This window comes from Neolamprologus brichardi, chromosome 19 (genome assembly GCF_056152115.1).
Source record: "Neolamprologus brichardi isolate AB-2024 chromosome 19, ASM5615211v1, whole genome shotgun sequence".
Classification (NCBI taxonomy): domain Eukaryota; kingdom Metazoa; phylum Chordata; class Actinopteri; order Cichliformes; family Cichlidae; genus Neolamprologus; species Neolamprologus brichardi.
The window spans coordinates 1,232,846-1,246,554 of NC_142122.1; the positions used below are offsets into that span (position 1 = coordinate 1,232,846).

Sequence of the window (13,709 nt, forward strand, 5' to 3'; positions counted from 1 at the left end):
TAATGCATGAATTTGGTGATATTTAACTTGTTATAGGTCGTGCTTTCTACTTGGGACTCTGTATGTATAATTTGTTGAAATGTTCTCATTTCAGTTCCCTGGATGTTAATGCACTGTGATGTACTAAAGTGTGTTGAGGATATGAGGAAGTGGAGTCACGTTTTCTGAGTGAACTTATCTGATCATGAGTTGAACTTCTCCTGGCGCCTGGCTTATCTCACTGATTTCACTCATTTGTTTGTTTCCTGATCCCCGTGCTGTTTTACATTTTTTACATACCAGTAACAGTGTCAGCCGTGTGGGTCTTTTGCTGCTTCAGGAACTTCTTCTCACGAATAGCATGACAGTATTTGTGGACACTGACCAAAGCACACTCTGGGACACTGCAGGTGTCACATTGGTGTTCATGGTTGATTTAAAGCTGTCACAGACTGTGTGGCGGTTGAGGTGTGAAGTAGACATGTGGAAACAGAAACTTGCTTTTAACAAAAAGCAAACGTTTAATAAGGCTGGTGAAACTTACAAACAAAAGGTAGGGAGACACTAACCCTCCCTGTATGTTCTCTTGCCATTTGGATTTTTGTTTTGTTGTTCTGCTCCTTGAACCGTTTGCAGCTTTGTTTGGACTTATTCCAGCCTAATAAATGGCTTATCTTCTGTTTTTTGATTCATGCTTTCTTGTACTGAATTCACTCCTCACGGATTAGAATAGTACAAAAAGTGGAGCTGTTACATAAAGAAAGTATGAAACCATATACAGTGGGGCAAAACAAGTATTTAGTCAGCCACCAATTTTGCGAGTTCTCCTACTTAAAAAGATAAGAGAGGCCTATAATTTTCATCATATGTATGAACTATGAGAGACAAAATAAGAAAGAAAATCCAGAAAATCACATAGTTTGATTTTTAAACAATTTATTTGCAAATTATGGTGGAAAATAAGTATTTGGTCACCTACAAACAAGCTCTCACGGACCTGTAACTTCTCCTCTGCCCTCCACTCGTTACCTGTATTAATGGCACCTGTTTGAACTCGTTATCAGTGCAAAAGACACCTGTACACAACCTCAAACAGTCACACTCCAAACTCCACTACTGCTAAGACCAAAGAGGTGTCAAATGATATCAGAAACAAATTTTAGACCTGCACCAGGCTGGGAAGACATACAAGACCACAGATATTCTCTCTGGATCTGGGGCTCCAAGCAAGATCTCAGCCCGTGGGGTCAAAATGAACAGTGAACAAAAATCCCAGAACCACACGGGGGGACCTAGTGAATGACCTGCAGAGAGCTGGGACCAAAGTAACAAAGGTCACCATCAGTAACATGCTAAGCTGCCCGGGACTCAAATCCTGCAGTGCCAGACGTGTCCCCCAGCTTAAGCCAATACATGTCCAGGCCTGTCTGAAGTTTGCTAGAGAGCACTTGGATGATCCAGAAGAGGACTGGGAGTATGTCACATGGTCAGATGAAACCAAAGTAGTACTTCTTGGTAAAAACTCTACTTGTCATTATTGGAGGAGAAAGAGTGCTGTGTTGCATCCAAAGAAAACCATACCTACTGCGAAGCATGTGGGTGGAAACATTTGGGGCTTCAGGGCTGTTTTTCTGCAAAGGGACCAGGACGACTGATCCATGTAAAGGAAAGAATGAATAGGGACATGTATCGTGACATTTTGTGTGAAAACCTGTGATGGACCGAGCAGTGAAAGAAAGTCAGGCACAGGTTAAAGTCCCCCAAAAATGTTATTGTTATTTAACCCACAAACATGGTTGGTTAAATCATACAAAAAAAAAAATCAAAATCTTGGGCCCGTAAAAGAGGTCAAAGTAACAGAACTCTACTCAAAGTTGACAACAACAATATTGATTACTCAAACTGACCTAACCAAACGGGCAGTCAAAGAGGAAACTTAAATCTCTCTGTACATGTTGCCCTTGAATGTATTTCAAAAAATATATAATACTTATTTCCATTGCTATGCCGATGACATTCAAATGTATTTTCCTTTGAGTTTGAATGTCGCTGATCCATTGCATACATTGTTAAACTGCCCTCATGATGTCAGAACCTGGGTATCTCAAAACTCTCTTACTTTGAATGACAGTAAAACTGAAGTTTGTTATCTTTGACAGCCATATCCCTCTGAACCAACTAACTGATACCCTTGCCCCCCTTGCTAGCTACCACTCCCACATTGTAAGAGACCTTGGGGTACTCTTGGATAGCTCCTTCAAATTGGAGAAACAATCTACAGTTGTTATATCCAGCTTCAATTAGCTGCGTCAAATTGAATTGAAAGTGAATTGATAGTGAAAAATGAATTCAAAATCCTGCTCCTCACATACAAGGTCTTAAATAATAACAATACAATTTACTTAAAAGCGCATTTCAAACACCCAAGGACACTGTACAGCAAATAAAACAGGTCTAAAAACATGAAATATACACAATAATAAGAGTAGCCGATAGAAAGTTTAAGATCATGGATAAGTTATATAGAATAGGCAATTTTAAACAGGTGGGTTTTGAGGTCGGACATAAAAAGAGGGAATGAGGTGATGTTTCTGAGGTCAGGGGGTAAGGAATTCCAAAGTCGGAATTCCAAAGTCGGACAGAAAAAGTCAAACTTATGGTCTGTGAGGAGATACTGGACGAAATGTCCCTTATTCGTGAGCGAACGGATGTTAAACAGGCCGAAGTTGACGCAGGTACTTTCAGACTGAATGAGAATGTTAGCCGACCTAGTCAGGTTAGCCAAAAAAGCTGCGATGAATGTACTGTCGGCGAGGGAGGAAGACGATATCTGTGTGGAGATGAAAAAAAGCCGGTGGTTTAGCAGCCAGAAAAAAGTGGAGTCAGAGGAGCTCATCGGCTGTGTATTGGAGGAGTCCAGTGCCAGGTCAATAGATTGATGACACAAGGATCCAGACCCACACAAACAGTACGTAGATCCTGGGAGGCCACATCACAGATAGGAACGGAGACACCGGAGGGCCGTACAGACAGGAATAGGATAGGAATCGGTGGGAGGGAACAACCAGGACACGGTGAACCGGGACTCCAGGAGAGGATAGCAATGAGTAGCAATAGCAGTAGCAGAAGCAAAGGGGTAGCAAGAGTAAAAGGCAGGAAAAGCAAAGGAAAGTAGCGGCAGGGTTAGTGGTCAGCAGCAGCAGCAAGTCGCGACAGCGTTCACTCGATCTGAAGCACTAAAACCAAACAGCAGAGTGCTGTAATCCTGAGAGAGTCAGGCCCCATCTTATCTTAATGACCTTGTAGTACCATATCACCCTATTAGAGCACTTCGCTCTCGCTCTGCAGGCCTACTTGTTGTTCCTAGAGTATTTAAAAGTAGAATGGGAGGCAGAGCCTTCAGTTTTCAGGCCCCTCTTCTGTGGAACCAGCTTCCAGTTTGGATTCAGGAGACAGACACTATCTCTACTTTTAAGATTAGGCTTCAAACTTTCCTTTTTGCTAAAGCATATAGTTAGGGCTGGACCAGGTGACCCTGAATCCTCCCTTAGTTATGCTGCAATAGATGTAGGCTGCCGGGGGATTCCCATGATGCACTGAGTTTTTCCTTTCCAGTCACCTTTCTCACTCACTATGTGTTAACAGACCTCTCTGCATTGAATCATATCTGTTATTAATCTCTGTCTCTCTTCCACAGCATGTCTTTATCCTGTCTTCCTTCTCTCACCCCAACCAATCACAGCAGATGGCCCCGCCCCTCCCTGAGCCTGGTTCTGTTGGAGGTTTCTTCCTGTTAAAAGGGAGTTTTTCCTTCCCACTGTCGCCAAAGTGCTTTTTCATAGGGGTCATATGATTGTTGGATTTTCTCTGTATCTATGAAGCGCCTTGAGGCGACTTTTGTTGTGATTTGGCGCTATATAAATAAAATTGAATTGAATTGAAGAAAGGATTGATTACAGTCAATCAGCTGTTTGAAAAGAATAAGAAGTTTTGCCCAGCTAAGGGCTAAATATGCTTTATCCCAGGGACCATTATAGATACTTACAGTTAAGGGACTACATTACAAAGCATAAAGACTGGGACAATATTAGAAGAGAACCAATCGGGTTGGAAAACCATTTTATAAAACTGCTTGAAAAGTCGGGTACATTGAAAAACCCAGTGTCTTTGATCTACCAGAAACTGCTGATTGACATGTCTGATAATACCTATCATATAAAACAACAATGGGAAATGGAACTCAATATAATGTTGGATGATGTCACATGGGAGAGTGTCTGTTGTGGCTGCCATAGAGGGATGGGTAGTCAAATGTGGAAGGAATTTGACTGGAAGGTTAAATTCTAATGAAAACCTTTCTGTCCAAAAGTAGTGTCAGTGATAAATGTTGGAGAGGGTGTGGGTTTGTGGGGGACCAGACGCATATTTTTTGGGACTGTGTTTACATACAACAGTACTGGATGGATGTTAAGAACATTATACAAAACATATTGTCAGTCAACCTCCCAATGGATCCTCTGATCTTTTTGTTGGATATCTTTCCTGATGGTTTCTCCTATGAGCAGCACTTTCTCCTGCATCTCCTCCTCATCACTGCAAGAAAAATGATAACAATTCACTGGCTCAAACCAGAAACACCCACAGTTGCCCTGTGGCTTCTGAAAACTAGACATGTCTATACGATGGAACGGATAACAGCTCAAATACAACTAAAAGTGCCAACCTTTGAGGAAAAAATGGAGACTAATTAATAAAATATCTTGAAAGGACACTCAAGCCTTCACATTGTTACATCTGTGCTTAGATATTGGTATGTATGTATGTGTATATATGTTTTTTCTTTTAAATTAAGTTTTTGAATAACCCTCACCATGGGTATCGTTTAGGTTTTATCCGATACCAGTACCAAACCGGTACTTTTGAAACGGTGCCGGTGCTTAAACGGTGCTAGAACAGGTGCTTAAAGAATGGAGAACACAAAATTGGTCCAAAAACCTCATGTTCAGCTGTTTTTTTGTAAAAAGATAACAATGTTAGCCTTTTCTGCAGCTATAGAGCATATATGGTATCACTCTTGGCTGGAAGCAGCTTAAACAATGGAAAAAACACAAACTTTGTCCAAAAACCTCTCATGTTTAACTGTTTTCCACTTTTTCTTTGGTCATTTTAGCCTTTTTGTCCAGGGTGAAGGGAGTATCTGCCATCAAACAAGAAGACAGCCGCATGTAGCTATGATGGTGTTTGCTAGTTCACCTTACATGCATTAATGTAATAACGTGGTTAGCCTACTCAACGTAAATTACACACGAACAACATGAAGCTACTCACGCAGAGAAGAACGGCTGCTGCTGCATCATCATCCTCATCATTTCTGCTACACTGGCAGGGCTAGGGGCCAGGACTCTCCTCTTCGGGTTTTTGGGGGATGTTGCTAACTCCGGGTCGATAACAGGCACCACACCCGCATTAGATGTGCTCGGTGTGAGGTCTCGCAGCAAGCTATCAAATACGGCGCATTTCTCGGCTTTTAAAAAAACGCTATGCGTCTCCAGGTGTTTCATCAGATTTGAGGTGTTACCTCCTTTGACAGTATCACAGTATCAGCTTAAAGCACTTGTTGCAGCTGCTGAGTTTGCATCTTTTGCTGTGAAGTACAGCCAGACTTTGACCGCTTCACTTTGGGCATTTTTAATCTGTAGCTCTGCTCTAAAAGAACGTACGTACCTGGACCCGCTGTCAGGGTTTCTGGGTCGTTGACCCAGTGTTTTCAGTTCACGTTCACCGTTTATCTACTGCCTGTTCCACTTCCTGTTTTATTGTGTTAGCCTTGGTCTGTGTGCATTATGTTCAGTCCTCTTCCCATTTATCATTAGTTCATTATGTTCAGGTGTTCACTCACCTGTCTCCAATCGTTGTCATTGTTAGTCATGTATTTAAGCCCTCTCTTCCCTTCAGCCCTTGTTGTGTCATTGATGTTATGTTGTCGTTTCCGCCTGCGTTCAGTCAGTCAGCCAGCCAGCCATTTCCTACCTCTGTTCTGTTTGTTCACTCCATCGCAATAAACACCAACCTTCACCTACCTACCTGTGAGTCCAGCGTTTGGGTCCTCCTTCTCATCCACTCAGCAACCCCTGACACCCGCCTACTACGCTTTCAAAGGTAAAATGATTGTCTGGAATCGAAAGTGTATGGCATCTCAGGAAAAAAAAAGCACCGAAATGTGCGCTGCTTTTTGGTCTGGTTACTACCGTTTATGTCAGGATAATAATAATGGCACCGGATACCGGTACCCATCCCTACTCACCATTATATGCGGCAGATTTGGTCTCGGGTCATGTTGTTGATGTGAATTGCCTTGTTATTTTTGGCAATAAAAGTAAAACAGATTTACATTTATTGTTTATGACTTTTATTGGACATCAACAGATCTCATTTATACACATTTAAGATATAACATGGAAAATATTGTTTTGTTTCCATATGGAGACTGGGCATTTGACCCATCCTAAATATTTGGACCAGCCAGCATTAGGAACCACCTCCTCGAGCCAGTAACAAGGTCAAGGACACAGTTACATGATCGCCAAACTAACCTGTTTTTGGACAAAAGAAAACCGTGTAAGCATGAGGAATATGAGCCCAGGCATCTCGGTTTAAAAAAAGCACTAACTACTGCACATGCATAAGATGTGGGGAGTAGTTTCTTTGCTGTAATTTTCTATTGCACATAAGAAACCACAAGTTTCTGTTTTTATACTTTCAGCTATACCGCTCACTTCTGCTACAGGACACGTACACATTCCTGTACGTGTCCTGTAGCTGTGAGTGGTTAAGAAATGGTCTCTGCTCCAAAGACGAGCGTGCACAGAGCACTACAAGCAGGATTCTGCAGAGACTTGAAACTCAAAGTGACTTGTGAGGTTTGAATTTTGTAGGGTCCTGGAGTCTGTGAACTGCCAGGCTGGGAAATACTCCTCTGTGTTTGTGCATAATGCCCACGAACTGTTGACATCAGTTATGTAATTTTAAATTTGAAAGCAGAAAGCAGATGTAAAAAACATCCCAAGATGTTGCAGTCAGTTAATGATGAACAGTAAGAGTAATTAGAGTTTCAGTATCAGCTACAGTAAACACTGAATGCTTAAAGCCTGGTTTTACAGCCAGCTGCATGAGTACAATGTAGAGTCTTATCATAGTTTGGGTGGTAACCATTCAGTCAGGTCACAGTGATATCTTCACTGACAAACTGCACCATGTACAGCAGATGAACCCAGACTCACTGAGTGCGGTGAGTCTGGACGAAGAGGATTGAGAAGCTCTTAAAAAGAAGAATCTGTCATAAATCACTTGTTTGTCGTTGATGTTTACCAGCTCTAAGTAGCCCAGGTCATCGGTGAAGCGACCGTCTCTTTTTAGAGCCTCTGCTGCAGTTATTCCCTTCTCTCCTTAAACACAGAGATACTTGAACTGTTTTAAAGAAGAATGGCATTTAGTCCTCCCTTTGTACCGATGTAAAAGACAGAATAGTAATCTCTCACCTTAACCATCTTCTTATATTTATTAAAAGGCCTCCAGCACCATGAAAGGTTGAACACAGTTAATGTTGTGGCTGAACTGAATTTCCCTCTGAATTAAAGTCTGTGTGGGTCCTGCAGGAAATCAGAGTGAGAAAAATGGGAAAAGTTAGGAGCTGTTAATGTAGCAAAAAACAAATGTATTGCATTTTTTTCATAATCTCTTTAAAGCCATTATCACTGTTGTTTTGTTTGCTTTCACTGAAGCAGGTAAACGAGTCTACAAAGTTTAGAAAAACAGATTTACATTTATTGTTTGTTACTTTTATTGGACATCAACAGATCCCATTTATACACATTTAAGATATAACATGGAAAATATCCTTTTGTTTCCATATGGAGACTCGGCATTTGACCCATCCTAAATATTTGGACCAGCCAGCATTAGGAACCAAATCCTCGAGCCAGTAACAAGGTCAAGGACACAGTTACACGATCACCAAACTAACCTGTTTTTGGATAAAAGAAAACCATGTGAGCATGAGGAATATGAGCCCAGCAATCTCTGTTAAAAAAGCACTAACCACTGCACATTACTTTCTTATATCTACTATATAGGAGTTGCTGCTTACACCCTGAGTTACACAATGAGTCTTTCAGATGTCCCAAATGGACTGTCTGTGGCACGCGTAGTCCTGCTGGACACCACATGCTCTTATTTTTATTAACCCTCAACTCAGCTGCAACGTGCTTACAGTTAGTTACAGGTCAGTTTCCTTTTCATCAGAATTATCTGCTGTCATCCAGACATAAGCTGAGCAATCATTTAACCAATTTCCCATCAAACCATAAAGATTGATGAGAAAGTCACAGAACCATTGCTTGCATGTGTTGCTGATAAAATGTTTTTTCCATATTAGGTTTTAGTTTCTCTTGCATGCATAAGATGTGGGGAGTAGTTTCTTTGCTGTAATTTTCCATTGCACATAAGAAACCACAAGTTCCCGTTTTATAAGTTCAGGTATACCGCTCACTTCTGCTTTGTTGGTTCATTGAAAGGTCACGCCATATGTGGTGTGATAGGAAACGTCACACACACACACTCACTTGCTCACGTACGCGTGCCTTAACTGTCACATAACTAACGAGATGTTTTTATAACTGCTGTTGTCAATAAAAGAGGCAAGAAGGGAAGTCGGTTCAAAGTTGGCTGAGATCAGGTGAAGAGCTTTCAGCAGAATGAAATCTGCTGCATTAATGACACAGAAACACAAGAACGACCCTCTACAGCAGGAGTAGGCAACCTTTTTGATGACGAGTGCTAAACGAGTCTGAAATTTCCTCAGAAGTCAATGTGCCATATGACTGCATTAGCAATAAATTTAATAATGCTCTATATTAACAGTTACACACTATATAGATCAACTTTATAGAATTATATTTGTTGGCAGCTGTCAGCGAATAGTTATCAGCTATTTTGAAACAAAAAAGAGTTTTTATCCATAACAGCAAATGAACTGAACAACAGAAAATACAAATGCTATTTATGGTCTCCTCACAACAGTGATAAGAAAAATAAACTGGGCCAATATGGCATATTTGTTAATGTGATCTCTGGTCTCCCACTCAGAGACACAGGTCTCCCAGTGTCCAGCATTCAGAGGCTACCTGAGGACTCATGTGAAGAAATCTGCTCACACAGACATGTAGAGCCAAATACTGTCAATAAGGCCTCTGCAATGTTCTGAAGACAGTTAAACTTGTCAGGTAGTGATGTCCAGCAGGTGAACATGCAGCTCCATGAACACACACAGCTGTGGATTCCAGCTGATGCTGCGCTGAGCGGAAAGCTCCTGAAGCTTTTGAAGTGTCGGAATGTGGAAAGCTAACAATGTTATTTTTAGCCAATTACAAGTTGAATCTGGTAGTTGGGGTTGTTGGCTAAGATGCCGTCATTAAGAAGCAGCAGAACTAATGTGTCTATGCGAGCTAATCTGCGATGTGCACCGCTGTCCTGGCCATTTATTTTTTAATGCACCTGCTCAGATGAATTCACTGCGTGTCGTGCCCAGGGCTGGACTGGGACAAAAAATCGGCCCGGGCATTTTGACTAGAGACCGGCCCCCCAGGTATTAAAGCCATAAAGCCTTTGAATGAAAACAAACACTGTTGTGACAGTGATGTAGAGTCTTGTTGGTATATGTATGATTTTTATACATTTTATGTCAGATAAAAACTTTGGTTGTAAGATTCAGATAATTATTTAATAACAGCCAGACATTTTAAATGAGAATAAGGAAGTATTTCTTTGTGCCCCCCTCTCCCTGTTAATGCCCTACCTGCCCCCCTGGCAACACTTTGCTAGACCCGCCCCTGCACAGTTACCAGCTGTCAGCTACTTAGAAAAGGATCCTGGTGTTATTTGTCTCTCAGAAACAGTTTCTAGTATCAGCTGATGTTTGCTGGAGCCACAGCTGTAAAGCTGCTGGTCATGATGTGGGTTTGGATAAGTAGTGAGAGGGAAACATGAAAATGAAACCAGGAGACGTCCTTACTGAATCATCAGAGCTGAACAGCTGATGGAGAAACAGGTTTACCTTTTAGGTGACAGGAATGAGTTGAAGTTATGAACTGTTTCTGAGAGACAAATAACACCAGGATCCTTTTCTAAGTAGCTGACAGCTGGTAACTGTGCAGGGGCGGGTCTAGCAAAGTGTTGCCAGACTCTCTGGACTGAAACTGTAAGAAACAAAACTACAGAAAGCTCTGCTAGCTCACTGCTCACACTATTCTTTTTATGTTTCTTGTTTGAAGTCTGTAAAAATAAATAAAAAATAAAATTCTATAGTAGAAAGCAAAAAACAGAAACTTTGTCATTGAATTGTTTATTGCTTAATTACTGTGCATAGTACGAATGGCCATAAGGGAGGGTTTTGTTTTATTTTCTTTATCAGTAGAAAAAGCTGTAACTTATGAAAATACAGTTAAGTCCAAAATATCTGTGTGTGCTTGTTTGTGGTGAGCAGCAGATCAGAGAATTATAATAATTATAATTTATAATTATTATAAATGGCTTCACGCTCACATCCAGGCCTGTGAGACTCATTCAGACACTGACCGTGGCTCTGCTGCATGCAGGCATTTCTGTATCTCTGCCATTCAAAAACACTTACATATAGTTTATCTAATATTCACTGAACTGTACGTTTGGTCTTTTTCAAGAAAATAATTTTTATTCAGTGTTTTCATAAAAGTCTTGTTTTTATGGATTTGCTGCTACCAGTGAAAACACACATGAGGTTTAAGGACAAGCTTGCCACATTTTGTCCTCCACAGTGGGAAATGGCTGAAATTAAAACTGGGATCACTTTATCCTCCTAATATTATACATTTTTTTTAAATGCACTCAGCTTTTCACTGCTCTATATTAACTGACACTAAGATCACATTTGTTGCTGTATTGATGTGATAAAGAGGAAAGTTTCAGTGTGTGAAGCTGGGAGACGTTACTCTGTTTCTGCTCTGATCAGAGGAAATGAACAATACTACGAAGCTCTTTTGTATACAACAGCTTTAAATGCATCACTGAGTCACACTGTCGGTTACTTACTGCTTCACACTTTCAAACACTTTCTTTATTTTGGACGTCAAACTTTCTTTGTGCTTGTTGATGCTGGACGTGGATCTCTCTGGACCTCAGGAAGTTCTCTCTCTCTAGGTTCTCATGCAGGAGAGAGAAGTCTGTAGTTTGCATGTAGATCACTCTGAAATCAATCGAGCAGTGGGACTCGTGCTGTTTCTAGGGGTGAAAGTGCAATAAGGAAATGACACTTGTCACAATATAAATAAAGATCTGTTTGCTTTCTTCCACTTATCCAGTTCAGGGTCTCAGGCTGGCTGGTGTGTCGAGGGGGTGTTGGAGCCTATTCCTGTCGTAGGGTGAAAGGTGGGGTGCCCCCCAGGCAGGCTAGTCTACCACAGAGCTACCACAGAGAGACTCAGTCTCTGGACTGCAGGAAGAAGACAGGGAAAAACCAACCACACACACCAGACCTGTGGTTAGCCAAGTGCAAGCTTCCTGCTGTGATGGAAAGATTGGCAGTCTGCAGAGACTCAGGAACATCAGAGGAATGTTAGCATCCTCAAAGAGCTTAGCGAGGACAGGAATATTTAGATTTTCACCTGATCGTTTCCATTTTTTCCTAAAGAAAATGAAGGTTTCATTTGAGATTAATGTGCCTTTGACCTGGCCCTGTCAAGATGCAGTATTATTATAATTGTTATTTATCTGTACATTAAATAAATAATGTTGCATAGCAACATTGAGCTGAGACCTCCATACTGATAAAAGGTTACAGGGCCTCAGAGCACACAGGGATGTTTCTGCTGATTCTTCTTTCTTACTCCCTGTTATTGTCCTCTGAAGTTTGAAATAACAACGTTACTATATGGTCCATTTTACTGGGCCATAGTTTTCAGTGAGAGCAGACCTGAAGGCATTATAGCATATGTACATTTTGTTTGAATGTATTTGAGGATTTGAGCTTCACAAGTTATTTACAATGAATATTAAATAATTGATCATTCACTTGTTCATTTAAATTATTATTATTATTATTATTATTACTACTACTACTGTCACACTGTATGCTTTTAGGAAGAATGTCAGTTTGTTATGAACATTAGAAATGTTATTCAGGGAGGGCAGATCTACTGTTTCTTGTTATGTTGTTAGTGTTGTGATCCTGGTTTATGAAAAACAAGGGCGGTAAAATAAAGAGATGTTTGTGCTTCAACAAACAAGAATGTAACAACTTTTATCCAAGTCTGTGCATCGCATGTAAAGAACCCTCATAACTAATTAATAGATTTGTTTTTATTTCATCAGGGTGTGAATAATGACTTTTGCCCACATGGTGCCTACATTTCTGATCTGTTCCTCTGACATGTTACTGTCCACATTGTTGTCCTGACACCTGCATCCATCAGTACATCAGGTATGTTTACTTAGCACTCCCCACTTTCTGTGTTTGATATCAGCAGGAGTGATGAGCTCACAGCCAACAGCTGCTGTAATGAAACAATCCGAACATCAGTCTGGCTGAAAGGTAAAGATGATGTGAAAAACTGCTTTTGGAGTTGTTATTTGAAGTAAACAGTGAAAGTTAGCTGTCAGGTTAAATAAACACTAAATGAACACTACAGTTTTCTCCAGCAGAGGGCGCAGTTTGTTTAGCTCTGCTCTTCACTCTGCATTTCTTCTTAAATCAGCTGCTTTACACACACTGCTGCACACACAAAGACGCTGACTGGTTTTCATTTGGATCATTTGTTTCTGTTTTATAATCTAAAATATGAAAAGTATCTAAACTGTCTTCATACATCAGGGCGTAGAAACAGGATGTCAGGATTTCATGGAGCCCCTGTTGCACCTCAAACTCACAAAATAATTACTCATATAGTTCCACTGCTGAGGGGAAACTCCTGTAAACTGATGGCTTTCACAAAAATCAAATGGCTGAAGTGATATGTGTGGAAGGCAGAACGCCAGTCCTATTTTTCATGTCACCAGTTTAAACAGTTTCACTTGCTGTTTTCAGGGGGAGGGGCTAAAGACACCAAACAGGTAAAGAAAGAAAGTTTGAGCCAGTACAACAAGGATCCAGTCTGCGCAGACCGCGTCATCAGAATTACTGCTGAATAAAGTATTCATCATCTTTCCAGCACCAAAACACAGGTAAACCATCTATGTGCTGTTTCTTCTTATTTGTTCTTTATCTCCACAGTACCGAGTTAGTGGGTAGATTTGTCTGTGTGTGTGTGTCTGTGCGTGTCACTAAAGCAGCTCGAGCAGCAGTAGTTTCAAGAAAAAGGAAACGGGACGGGAGAAGCACACGGAAGGCGGGGGGGGGTAGGTCACGTAATGAAATCTTCCAAACAATAAGAAACGTCATTAGAAGAAAAGCAACATCGAAATAAGAGAGAAACGATTATTGTTTGCACTGCAAAGTGTAACCTGTCGCCACTGAAGGTAATAGAATCACTTCCTTACATTCAGTTACTGCACTTTCAGAGATCTACTCTAATGAACCCTTTATCACATTTTTAAAGAACATTAAAGGAAGATTAGAAGGAAATATTAATAACTGTTCACTATATTAGATGGAAGTTACTAAATAATTTTAAAAACCTCAAACCTTTTTTATACAAATTAGT

At 40.7% G+C, this 13,709-nt stretch overlaps 1 protein-coding gene across 1 annotated transcript in view; it reads left to right on the forward strand.

Annotated features, from left to right (window-relative positions):
- Window positions 1-13,709, forward strand: part of LOC102788705 (interferon-inducible GTPase 5-like) — a 56,798-nt gene that overhangs the window by 23,432 nt on the left and 19,657 nt on the right. The gene's annotated exons all lie outside the window — the stretch shown is intronic.